We start from the raw sequence: 14,116 nt of genomic DNA on the forward strand, positions 1-14,116 counted from the left end.
CCCCCACAGCCATCCCAAATACCGTCGTGCTGTGCTGTTCTCCAGCAATTTAAGGGGCGAGCCCAGCCAGAACATAAATCACAAGCACTCGAGCATTTGGGCACTGTGCTTAACCTGTACGGTCCGTAAGGGGTCTAGAAACTGAGAAAGACAGGGAGAAAGAGACAGAGAGAACGAGAGACAACAGAAAGACAGACAGAGACAGACACACGTTTTGTCTAAAAAGTAAAGGTTCATGGAAGAATTAGAATAATGAACAGATCAGGACACAATAGAGCAAAAGGACCACGAGTGGGGAAACATCAACAGTTATGTTAAAGGATAAAACACAGGGAGACTTGGACAAATCAGGGTATGCAGAGGAATGAAAGGTACATGGATATGTCTGGGGTGAGCAAAATGGATATTGAAGCACAAGTACATATTTTTCCCCTCATTGCAAAACACTTAAAGATGTTTCTGAAAATTGATAATGAAAAAGAAGGGCATTTGATCAATGAGGATCAGGAAACGCACCAAAGTTGTTCAGCTGTAGGTTGCAGACTCCCAGCTTTCGCCAATACTCAGAACTCAATAGTGACAGCTTCCTGGTAACTGTAATATGTTGGATGAACATGTACTTTCACAATGTCTGCACCCCTGACATATACATGATCAATTAAAGTGCCATTTTCTGTGGTCAATTCTCTCACACATTGAAGAAAACCTTTTTCTGCCATCATGTTGGCTACAGAGGAGGATTTGAAGATGTCCTCGTTGAAATCACCAATCACAATGCAGCCACCTTGGAAAGTATCGAGTTTGTTTAACAGCAAAATCATGTTCTTTCTGAAAAGTTCAATTTTGTAAGATGATGGTCTATAAATCAATGCAAATATAACATTATGATCAACATTTTTGAATACGAGACATTCTAGGTTTGTTGCAGGAAGATCCACAATTTCACAGCGAGTAGTCATTGTGTAGTATAACCCGACTCCACCATGACATTGTTGTTTCAAGTTAGCAAAGAGGTCCTCAGATGAATCAGAGCATTGTCCCCTTGATTTGTGATGAAAGAGAAATCCATCCAGCTCCGGCATTCCTTGTGGATTATCACTGGTTAGCAATGTTTCTGTGAGACAAATGAAATTTCCTTCCAGGAAATGTCCGTCAGACCTCAACTCTTCGATACATGACTTGAGACCCTGAATATTGTGTAGAGTTAACTTACATGAAGTAACAACTTCAGGATAAGTCACATCTGGTGAGGGAATAAATGGTAACATGTTGTCCATTGCTGCTGCAATCTTTTCATTGCAGTAAATGGCAGAATCTTTGAAGTCCTGGATGATAAGTCCTTCTAGTGTTGTGACTGGACTTAAAGCTACATAGGCTTGCCTAGCAGAGAATATTTTATGAAGCGAGACAACAGATTCTTTTAATGTTATTCCTTGAATTTTATGTATCATGCAGGCAAAGCTGAGTTTCAATGGAAATTGACGCCTTACACCACCATTGTTTGTTACTCTGTCTTCGTAAGGACCGATTGGAGTGCTCCGACTTGGTAATGATGGTGGTATGCATTTTCCTTTTCGCCAGTTGTCCCCTAATGTTGGATTGTCAAATACAACATAAACGACTGAAGGAAAGGAAACCCCAGTTGTTTGTGATATATGAGACAGTAACAAAGACACCATTTACCAACCCATCCGATACATCTATGTTCTTTATCAACATGACAAGTGCATCGACAGCTTGTGTGACTCTTCTTGCGAGATTTGTTTTGAACACTTTGATGTACTGGTTTGCTGTTTTTACCAGTTTTCCAGATTTGGCATCTCTGAAGAAGTCTTCTGCATCAATAGAAACAATGTTACAGCAGGATGAATGAAGTTTATCGACATTATACTGGTCTACTTGTTGATTTGTGGCAAAAATGTGGATTGCATCAATCTCTTCACCAGTTTCACGTTTGCACAACGCATGTATATCCACAGCTTGCAAGTTTTCAGATTTCTTTCGTGTTCTCAAGTGATTCAGAATTTCTGAAAATGATCCATGTTGCTGTCTCATTATCTCTGTCAGTTCAGCAATAAGAAAAAGATCAGCCCAAAGGTTTACAACAACATTTTCTGCATGTAGAGCAATTCCTTTTACAGGTGAGAGCTGATAGAAGTCACCAACAGCAATAATTGAAACATTTCCAAATGGAGAAAAATCCTGACATTGCTTGATCTGTCTCAGTCTCCCATGAATATATGCTAAAAGCTTGTGATCCACCATTGAAATTTCATCAATGATCAAAATCTGCAAACTGCTTAACTTTGCTCGAAGGGAATTGATTTTTTTCCTCGCCAAGAGGCTGGTATGGTAATTTTGCATCGACAGCGATACAGAATGTGCTGTGTATTGTGGCTGCATTGATGTTAAATGCTGCAACACCAGTCGGAGCAGTGAGTAATACAGACACATCATCAGGATTTGGCAATGCCCGAGCAAGAATTCTGGTTGACTCGTAATACATCGTTTTGATCAAGTGACTCTTGCCTGTACCAGCCCCACCGGTAACAAACACATGAAATGGCTCAGGGGCATTCCCATTACTTTTATTCAGACACCACTGTCGTACCTTGTCGAATACTTCTCGCTGTTTCTCATTCAATAACCTCATTAGAGTTTGAGCTTCATCGTAAGATATAACACATCGACGAATTTCAATGTTATAGTCTCTCTTTTCACGTTGAAATAAGTCAGGGATATCAGCATCATCTTGTGGATCTGTGTTGGCATCTTTCTGCACATTTAAACAGCTCAACCTTTCTGCTTCGGTTTCTGGACATATCTGAGCCCACGCATCCTCAAGTGGATCAAGCTTTTCAAGCAGCTCTTCAGCTCTATCAATTTCAACATCTGCCTTTTCAAACAGTGTTTTGTTCCTTTTAACGATGCCTCTGACGAATTGTACAGGGTGCTTGCCACATTTCACAGCTCCATCTTCGTAGAAGTTTTGATGTTTCAAAGCCATCAGGTTTCAGCTGACCATTACACCGGTGAGGTAGAAAAAGCTGCAAAATACTCTGATAGTACTTCTCAGGATCTTTCATGGGTGAAAATCTTGCATACCTGATCACTGCTGGATCTGTTCAGGATCGTTTCTGCATGAAACGCAATCCATTTTGAAGATTGTGCACTGTATCTTGACGTTTTCCACTTTTAACATTACGCATCTGAGATTTGTACAGAACTCTGAACAGAAAGTGGCGAGGCAAACATCTTCAAACTCTGTTGTATTCGCTCTGTTCTTGTATCTATCGACGAAGCTAGTCATCCATATTTCGTCAACATTCAAGTCGCCACCTTTGCTTTTGTTCTGCAGAACGTGAAGGGGTAGACTCATTTTGACAATATTATCTCTGGTGGGAACAAACTGCACTTTTCTGGATGATTCTTTCAGTCTTAGGTTGCACACTCTGTAGACAGCTTATTGTGCACTAACTTCTCTATTGTGAAGATAGACACCTCCTAACTTTTTCTTAGCCTGTTTTGCATTTTCATTTCCATTCAGTGCTTCTTTTTGAGCATGATTCAACAATAACCCCATTTCCCTTTCTGTCTTTGATATGTAGAAATGATGTAGAATATACATGAATATGCATCTACAACATACTGGATATCCATATTTGCATTCCAGCAGCGAAGGAGATCAGCATTGTACTGGTTTATCCAAACATCTTTGGTGTTTCGTTGTAAAACAACACCAGCTTTATTTGTCAGTTTTTCATATGCGAGTTCAAATGACTTGTTATGTGTTATGTCAATCTTTGTGAAAAGCTCGTCCATTGTTTCAAAGTTTTGTTCACCATCTGCAAATGCATTCCATATTTTCTGCACCACATCTTTAGCATCCACCTTTTTCATTGCCCGTTTCTGTACTTCAGTAACACTCTGTAACTGTTCTGTTGTGTTATCCTTAGTCACCTTTTTTCCAGGACGAGAAATAAATGTACGTTTCGATGGTGGCCTTGGGAAATTAAAGTGACATGTGGTACCTTTCTTCCTGCAGCTCTTGGTGTGTTTTGTACTATGCTTCTGAACACTGTTCACAACTTCATGGAACGCATCATCAGCTGAAGATGGCACTTCACAGGTGACATATTGATGAATGAAAGATACCACATCTTCATCTGAGGCTTCGTCAAGTTTAGGAGCACCTTCAACCCAAAACAAACAGTGTGTGTAAGGAGAACCATGCTGTTGGAATTCCACTATGTAGAAATAATCTTTGATCCTACCAGTTGGCTTGGCTGGTAAAATGATGACCTTTTTTAGGAAACAATGAAATCTATGATCAAACATTCTTGTGACTCTTACTGGGTTTCTTCTGAGCAATGCACATTTTTGAGAGGAATCAAGGCAATCGGCACTTCGTGAGTCTCCCTCCGCTTTCAAAATATTTTCAACGCTCTCTGGCCATCTCATATTCGACCATGGGCCAATAGTCGAAACCACTCCCCCCCCCTGGGGATTTTTTGCAGATTATCATTTTTGAATAGCCTGTTATATGTCTTTTTGAAATCTGCTTGTCTGCAAGCAGAATTTTCATGGAATAAAAGTATCGGCTATGTTAACTGTACCTTGCTGACGCAATTTTGATAATTTTACGAATGAGGGGTGGGGTGAGATTTTGCTATTTTCTTGTTTACTTTTGAGTTAATCCTGCTGAATTTCACCTTAATGTATTTAGAAAAGCTGTTCTTTATAAAAACACGAGGAAATTTAATTGACCCAAAGATTAATGACGTCACAGTGACGTCATAACAGAAAATGATATTTTTGAGCATTTTTCTCCAATCATCTCTGACATGTTGATTATTACTAAGCAAAATTGAGATGCTCTCATTATCACACGGATATGAATATCAATCACTTGTCATATTATCAATTAACCATCTCTATGAATTGAACTGAAATTAAATTGAAATGATACGTTTTATTCTGCATGTGCCAATATTCGTTTCCAATTAGCAAATCTCAGCATTAGTGGACAAACATCAAGGATTATTGAAGCATATCTTGATAAACAATAAATCCACCAATATATATTGTTACGGGGTGGGTGTCAGCCACCAACCGACCGCTCTGAACGGAGCCGCAAGTCGAGTCGGCCCAACCGATCGCCCGGAATATAGATCGCCGCCCGGATAACTCCGAGCGACGGGTCCTTGTACAAGAACCGAAATACGCCAATCGGCAGATCACGTGGGGTAGGGTCGATTGCCAATCTTCAATTTACCTAAATACCCACGTGATCCAACTACCGGGGTATTCCACCCTCGACGGAACTCTTACGGAACGAACCGCCGAGGCGAGCTTGTCCGTGCGCGATTCCGAGCGGCGTAATCGCCGAGAACCGTTGGTCCAAATGTCCCGCTATTAAGGCAAACCAACGGCTTTCTAACTAGCAACACACAAAATGTTCAGTCAATGAGGGAATGGACGCAACGAGCAGGTTTACATTCACACAAGGACATTTATTATAATGAAGCACGCATGCAATTAAATAAGGCAAAACACGTATGCAATTATACAAGCAACAAACGCACGACAAAAGAACTACAACTGTCTACTTATTATGTACAGTCGTTCCTACTGATTAGACGGGCCCACGGACACACGTACGCGTGCGCACGCACACGCACACACACACAATGGTGGCTGAGGCCTTTAATCACGAGCTCCAGCTCAGAGGACAGGTGAGCTGAAACTCAGAGCCGAACTCGAACCTCTCCACCTCGTGTGGTCTTCAACTTGTTCAGTCCCGGGCTCCAGCGAGAGTGAGCTGGATCCAATCGCCGCGATCCTTCCCGAGCTCCCACGAATCCTCCCACGCTTCAACACATGCCGGTGAGACGAGGCGCCGATCCTTCCTGTCGATTGTCGCTTCCCCAAGGATCCAACTCCAAGAAGAGGCCGATGCGTTGCACCAAGCCGGGAAACAAAATGGAGAACGAAAAGCTCCACAAACCAAGAAGAAGAGGAATAAGCCACCACTCGCAGCTCGAGCCGAGCAACCGGCTTAAGTTTCTTCCAAAACAAAGCAGCAGCCAAAACTCACTGAGCCAGCCGAAGCAAAAAGCTTCCGAAGGCCTCAAGCCAAGCAAGCCAAGCAGGACCCGATGGCCTGCTGAACGACTGCTCTCTCCGAAGCAAAAAAGTTACTCCTACCACGGGACTCAGCACACAAACTCTGCACACGGGACTCAGAACGGGACTCTTCACGAACTCTGCCACGGGACTTCCACGAACTCAGCCCTACCACGGGACTCCCACAAACTCAGCCCTACCACGGGACTCCCACACAACAAAGAAAAGATGTCCTCTTTATCATTTGCACCCCCTCCCCCGCACCCGGCGTGACTCATGCCCTCGTGATCCACCCCCCGCTCAACCACAGGTGGGAGGGAGTTGTTGACTTCACCGCAGGGCTCTTCTTCCTCTTCGCAGAAGAGGGGGAGGGACATCTCCATTGTTCGCTCACTAACTATTAAATCGATCCGCAGCGCATCTAATCGATTTCAAAACATTTAAACAATGGAAGGTGAGCTATCTAAGGAATATGCACTTATCGACATAGCTGACTAAGGGAACCTGTATGTTGTGTGCAATTGAATTCCAAATTCGTAACAATATGTTGTCCAGGTTCTCTAAAGCTATCAAGAACAAGTTTAAACTTGTGACATTGGTATATTTGCAAATGGTACAGTAGAGTCTAACAACTAACAACCGTTCATGTCGTGAAACTAGTGGCAGTGTTCTCTATAAGTTCCAATGTACTGGCTATATAATAACGGACTAGCACGAAGGCAAACCTGGAAAATTATTCCTCTGTATCTTCAAAAAATGACATATTCAAAACTCTCAACTTCTGGAAGGTCCTCTTCCTCTTCCTCCTCACCTTGCGGTTCATCCTACAAATCCACAAGCTCTTTCGGCATCAAATCTCCCTCCGTCCACTGGAAATCCAATTCGCCATCAACTATGCACCAACCGTGCCCATCTGGCGTTGGTACATCTGGCATAGCCTGGTCTGCCCTGCACCAGACCAGTGCTTGGTAATTAGCCCTCTGTATGTGCATCCGCAGTGATGCCCGGCATGGAGGTAGTATGCTCAAGTCATCAATGATCCAGATTTTGGCTTGAACCTCTCCAAGAACTGCTCAGTACGTAGCTTGTTGATATCAGATGATGTTGACTTCTTCCTGCACAACAAACATCTGAAGTGCTCCAACGTCTGATAAAGAGTATCACTCACATCAGGTGAACTTCCTAATGGGAGGAACGTAGCCAAGAAATCCGGATGATCTTTAAGAGTCTTCAAAGGAAGCAGCTTCCCCTTTCGTACGAATGAACTCGTGTCACCCAGAAAATGCATGCAACGCTGGAAGTGCTGAACAAATATCTTTTCCAGCTTCTGCGATTACATGATGAACTTCAATCATCCGTCGTTTGCTGCCAACTCCTGTGTCAAATAACACTCGCTGTTGAATATCTTGTGCAAATTTCAGCAGCAACAAGAATACATCTGTGTCTGGAGATCTAATTACAATTGTGTACTCAGATGAGGAATGTGAAGCCACATGTAGGCAATGCAGACTCATCCTTGTGTCTGCTTCCTCTTGAGTCGAATGTAGCTCCTCCACATCTTCTGATTCAGTAGTTTTACCATCTGAGCTTGTTATGGATGTGCAGTGTCTCACAGACAAACAGGATTCTTCTTTCGACCAGTTTTGCAGAGTAGTTTGGCCTTTTCCATTCCAGCATAAGCAGTTTGGTAAGTTGTGTTTTATTCTTTGAGTTACGCAGAAACTTCTTCCAGTCACGTGGGATCTTCGTAAGCGGACTGTTGATTAAGTGCGTTGGCGATGCTCCTGTGTTCTCTCTCTGCTTCTTTGATCGACATGTCTCTAAGTATCAGTCAAGAAGTCTATCCGTCGTACTTTAGGAAGTTGTGCGAACAAACTTTCAGCCAGCTCACCAAATGTTTCTGGGATGGAAACTTGTCTGTGGTAGGGCATTTCCATCGATTATGTAACTCATCCTTTCGTTGGTCGGTCACTATGACAAATTAACATGTCCTTCCAGGGTATGCATGAGCTTGGCCTTGTCTGTTTTCGTTGGGGATCCTGCAGCTGTTGCTGGAGCCCATGGAATGGGCCCCAATGGATAACTGAGGACCTTTTCCATGCTTATGTTGTATTTAAGAGCCAGCAATATCAATTGGCCAAACATTCCGTAGTGAAACAACATTCTTAGTTTTTTTTCTGTCCCTGTAACTTTAACTGACTTTGCTGGTGATGCAAATGTTTTGAGTTTCTGTTTCTTGATTAGTTCATGGAAACTTTTCTTTCTTGAGTAGCCTTTCTTTTACAAATGCTTCGTGTAATATCTTCCCACGATTGTCCACTGACAGAAGATCCTGCTCAACTTCGGGTGGAGATGTTACTCCTGATGAGACAATAGAGGACATCTTTATCCTAGACACCGAAAGGGTTAATGAAGCTTGTGATGGCATCAACAACCTTGTGAACATCGATTTCACTGCGGAGTATTTCTGAGGTCCTTATATCCTTGTGTTGAACATCCTTGACTCTCCATTCCTGTCAGTTCCATGGTGGCTTGGACATAACCTGCCCACGAGTGTCTTGTCATACCATCTGTAGTAAGCAGAATAGTTTCTGCTGAATCCAATAATTCCCCCATGAGATTTTGCATGTCGATTGATAGTTTGTTCAATGGTAATATCAACTGCATTTCTTGATGACTGTACTTCGGATCTGTTCACACTGAATCCATTTAACCGCAAAAGCTCTTGAGCTCCAGGATGGGATCTGGGGAGGTTTAGGAGAGTCAGCATGTATACTGTTGTATATCTTGCATAATTTGGTCGGTCAGAGCTGAAAAACATGCGACACAGGTTTTGCAGACACCACAGATGAAGATCCAAATTGTTCTCTTTGGTTGCTCTGAGAAACATCAAGACCAGCCATACTTTATGCATATAATCCAACCAAAACTGAGATGTTTTCCCCATTTCTCCCTTGCGAACCTTTTCATTGAAACTGTTGTAGAGCATCAGCAGCCGTGTGCAGCTATTGTTAGCCAGAGTTTCCGATAGATTCTCCTTACTTGAAATGAGTGATAAGCGTTGCAGGAGGCCTCCTGTTTCGTCTCCAATAATCTGCCCCTCTGATGTCTCGAAAGACCTCAACAACAGATGCTCTAAGGCTTCAATTGTTAGCCTGTGAACATGTAATGCTCTGTTTTAATGTTTGCTGGACATCACTTTGTTAATGGACCCACTGGCGCAGATTCCAGCTTCCACTACTATTTCCTCAAAGCCACTGGACTGAAGCCGTTTTCCAAGAGCACCAAGATATGCACAGGTAGTGTGAAAAAACACCCATCCTGACAATTAGGTCTTCAAACAAACAGTTATTCTGCCATACAAGAGCATATGCTTTTTTTGCCACCGCCAGATCAAACATCACGATTGTGTAGTGCTGGCCCACTTCTCTGGATGCTGCCTGGGAAAGTTTCAGGAGGTGTTGGACAGGGGCATTCACGGGAGCCATGTAGTCAACTGTGGATAACACATCCTTGCCATCTTTGCTCTTCGCTGTCATGGTTATCCAACCAGCCCATCCAGGTACCATCTGGGTCGCATTCTGCAGCAGTGCCAGCAAAATACCCACACTGTATCAGACCATTGGGCCCAAGTTTCTGTGTCTGTTTGTGGAGCATCACTGATGGATACTACAAGGGATGGTTCAGTCTTGGTATTAACAAAACATGGCTCTATCTCTTGAGGATTGTAAACCACTGAGCGCTGCTTGTTCTTGAGAACGGGAACTTGAATGCAAGAGGGGTTGCTGCAAGCATCTACAACAACCTCCTTGATCATTATCCCATGGGCCATGTGTGTTGTGCCAGTACCCGAAGGTGTTTCTTCGTTCAGGTCAAAAATGTCCCAGCATAGATGACTAACAACATTTCCGGCTGGCTCAATTGAAGGTGGAATAACGCCTCCTCTCTCCACTATGCTCTTACACATGGCCGTTTCCAGTTGCAGCAAACGAGAGTAGGAAACACAGTGTCCATATCAATTCAATAGAGTGACTATTTCAGCACTACAAGTCAAATGCCTTGGTGTTGTATCCAGAAGAAGGTGTTTGGGCATTGTCCATTGACCTCTTGTCAAAGCTTGGCAAATACCTTCAGCAAAGGAATCAACCAATCTGCTTCTTTTCGTCAACGCATCTGCAAATTTCTTTCTGGTAATCACCCAGGAGAGAAAATCTTGCAATTGAGTAAGTGGGTGTATAATTCCACGAAGTAAGAAGCTCGGTGAACGTGGCCAAGGCATCTCTGTGGATTCCTCTTTGGAGCCAAGAATTAGTCTTCTTAGGAGTAGTGCTGCTTCTTCAAGGCATTTCAGGTCGGATGCAGCAACCTCAATAGCAGACTCGATGGCCTGACCTTTTGGAACTTCCGTCTAATACACAAGTTCACTCCTGTAATTAGGTTGCCAAAACTGTATTTTGCTTCCAAATTTCTTTGTCAACTTTGCTTTTATCTTGTCAGTTTTGAAATTGACATTGTAAAATTTGGGGCTAATGCTCAACATAAACTGCAAATATTGGTCCTTGAGCATTGTAACTCTTTCAACGTTAGCCCCATGGATAATGCTGTTCTCAACATATTGGCAGACATGCTCAAATGCAGCTGCATGAGCATTCTGTTGTTCCATGACAGAAGTGTCGACATCAATTTTTTCATGCCGATCATCTGTGCATGTATAATGCTTACGACATGATGGATGGTAGTGTGCCTCACGGGCGAGTAAATCAACATCTTGTACTTTCGCCAATATATTGGCATCTTTCATTTTCTCAGCAGCTGCTTTGATTGACTCTTCTGCGGTACTTGTAACACACTTCGCAAGCCTCTCTTCCATCCCCTGTACCTTTTTACGTGATCTGTCGCAGAAGAGACATTTGTTCGCAGGAAATAATATTGCAGCCAATTCTGAGGATCTGCGTCTCTTGGCGCTACATCGTACTTCATAGTCTTCAGCAGGACCCTTACTTTTGAGGAAGCGGGACGGGTTCGTGAAATTTGTATAACAACACCATCTGTGCGCTCCGTGCATGTTTTTGTAGAAAGTTTTTGGTACCTCCATACAAATATCATCAAGCCTTTCACTGGCATTAGCTCTCTTCTGTCACAGTTTCACTGTTTCTTCTATCTTCGAGAAACTAACATCTGAAAGTGGTCTAACTTTTTTATCTGAGGTGTGTTTCACATAGTGTAATACAGGATAAGCCTTCATGCAAATGTTTAGCTTTTGACCGTGAGCTGGCCTTTAATTTCAAGGGTTTTTCATCTGTTTTCTTCTTATCAGCCATTGAAAAGTCTCATCTAAACTGAAATACAGAAATCAATAAACATCAACATCAATTCAACAATCTGTGAATACTACATGTATATTGGCAGTGAGCTAGTGAACAACAGAAATTATGCATAAGTTTTAAAGAAAAAACATCCACAAATGACGAATTCCAAAATCAAGTCTAAAAACAGCCTGAAAATGACTTTTTCGGAAATGACGTCACTGTGACGTCACTATAGCGGCCATTTGGATTTAATTTTGAGATTTTCAGTTAAGACTTGACCCAACGGTAAAGTACGAGAAATTTCAGCGTCCTAGCCTAAGGGATAGCGAAGATATTTATGGAGACCAAATTCCTTATTTCAGAATGGGGGTGGGGTTATTGCGGGGCGTCACGACCACACCCACCACCGATTTTTTTGCAGACAACCGGATTGTGCTCGGGCACGAGTCAGGCTATCTGAAAAACATAGTCTACAAAAAACCCAGGGGGGGAGGGATGGGGGTCTACATCACCTGCAGAAAATGAGCAGAACCATGTTGCATTTCCAAGTTCTCTCAACATTGCCAGCAAATCTTTCTGGGCAGTTTCCCAATATGCTGGAGTTCCTCTTATAGGTTTTAAAAATTTGTAGCCATCATCACATTTGAGAATTTTCCTCAGAGTTCTTGTCCATCAGGTTTTCAGAGGAAACTTTCCCATCAAATGCCTTGTGATGACCTTTCCTTAAAGCAATTGATACACTGCTCAACACCTGATACACTTCAGAGAGATATTGAGCAAAAAATATGTATTCTGTGTTTCTTGCAAATCTACCATCTGCGTGCATAATACGCGATTTTAAATATGTGCACCGAGTTATCTTTACTTCCCGATAATCATGATATGTTGGGCTGCCTGTTGGAAATAGCACTGGGAATGATTTTGCTTCATTGCTTTCATCCATTAAGATTTTAACTGGATCATTATCTTCAGCAGGTGCTATACATATTATGTTATCAAAATGTTGATCAAGGATTTCCTGCCCAATGTCCACAGGTTGAAGACAACTGTCCATGTGCATTTCGTGATCCGTTTTATCAGTCTGTCGGTGGGATATGTCCATGCTCTCTTCATCACTAATTTCTTGTTCGTTCCCTCCAAAAACAATTGGCAAAGGATTTACCCATTCATTGTTGAAACCAACTCCCAAATACAATTTGTTATTTCTCAACAAATAGTTGAGAGCATTTTTTATGTGAGCTTTGTCCACAAATTGGTACTCGTAATAACCTTTGTAAGCAAGACGTCTTTTCAGTTTCCCTGATCATTTGATCGACATCTTGGTAAAACAATTGCAGCTTTCTGCACATTGGAAGGAACACATACGACAGGTCCATGTACACCATGTTGTCCTCCTTTGGGAAGTGCAGTAATTTTTGCAAAGGGAATGTGTAAAGCGATCAAATGTTGCTCCAGGGAGTTGAAACACTTTAATACCTCAGGAATGGGATCTAAATATAGATTGTTTGCAGCAGCTTCAGCTGGCATTTTTGCAGACATGATCCTTCGGTGACATGTGAAACAAATCCAGAGTTTTGATGCCGGACTATTTCGCAACATACATGGAAAACCACAATTCTCTGAGCATTTGTGGACATGTTTCCCTGTAATATACTTTTCAGCAAATGCCTTAACAGCTAACCCTTTCTGTGTGTATGATTCTTTCCTAGAACAAACAAGTTGTCTCAAAAAATAGTCTATTGCATGCTGAACAGACGTAGTCTAATCCATGAGTTATCATTTCCTTGAAAGCAGGTATTACCCGATACATCTCACCTTTCTCTTTCTTTTTCTCTAACCTTACAGCAGCAATTTGTCTTTTTTAATTCTCTCGAAGCACCTCACTTTCTTTGTATGCAAGCACACTTTGAGCTTTCACAGCTGCTCTATATTTAGGATGCTGTGCATACTTATTTTTATTCCATTCCATCATAGCTGCTCTTTGTTTCGGATTCCATGCATACTTATTTTTACTCCATTCCATCATAGCTGCTCTATGTTTCGGATTCCATGCATACTTATTTTTTTACTCTGTTCCATCATAGCTGCTCTATGTTTCGGATTCCATGCATACTTAGTTTTACTCCGTTCCATCATAGCTGCTCTATGTTTCGGATTCCGTGCATACTTATTTTTACTCCATTCCACCATTGCTGCTCTTTGTTTCGGATTCCGTACAAATTATTTTTATTACGTTCTATCATAGCTGCTCTATGTTTAAAATCCCAGGCATAGTGATATTTACTCCTTTCTATCATAGCTGCTCTGTGTTTAGGATTCTGTGCATACTTAGTTTTACTCTGTTCTATCATAGCTGCTCTGTGTTTTTCATCCTGTTGATACCTTTCAATACATTGACTTTTTACTATTTCTCCATGGGTTTCATTGCACTTGTATTTCTTTTACTGCATATAATTTTTTGCTTTGCTTGTAATCTTCATCTTTGTTATATCTTTTTCTACACATCAGATTTTTCCTTTGTTTGGACATGAATTCATCGGCACAATTTGTTGTCATCGCTTTCGTCTTTGCCCTCGTTTTCCTCGGCTCATGTTGAGTGTGCTGCTTTTGCTGACCTCTCCCTTTGTCTCTTGTCCTCGATACTGATCTGTGTGAAGAGGTACTCTTTCCTTCATTTGAAA

General features: G+C 42.0%; 1 pseudogene; it reads right to left on the reverse strand.

Annotated features, from left to right (window-relative positions):
* Nucleotides 1-343: 343 nt before the first annotated feature.
* LOC147035701 (uncharacterized) lies at nt 344-13,147 on the reverse strand (annotated as a pseudogene).
* Nucleotides 13,148-14,116: the final 969 nt, after the last annotated feature.

This window comes from Eptatretus burgeri, chromosome 1 (genome assembly GCF_056783735.1).
Source record: "Eptatretus burgeri isolate ZD-2024b chromosome 1, Ebu_testis_v1, whole genome shotgun sequence".
Lineage (NCBI taxonomy): Eukaryota > Metazoa > Chordata > Myxini > Myxiniformes > Myxinidae > Eptatretus > Eptatretus burgeri.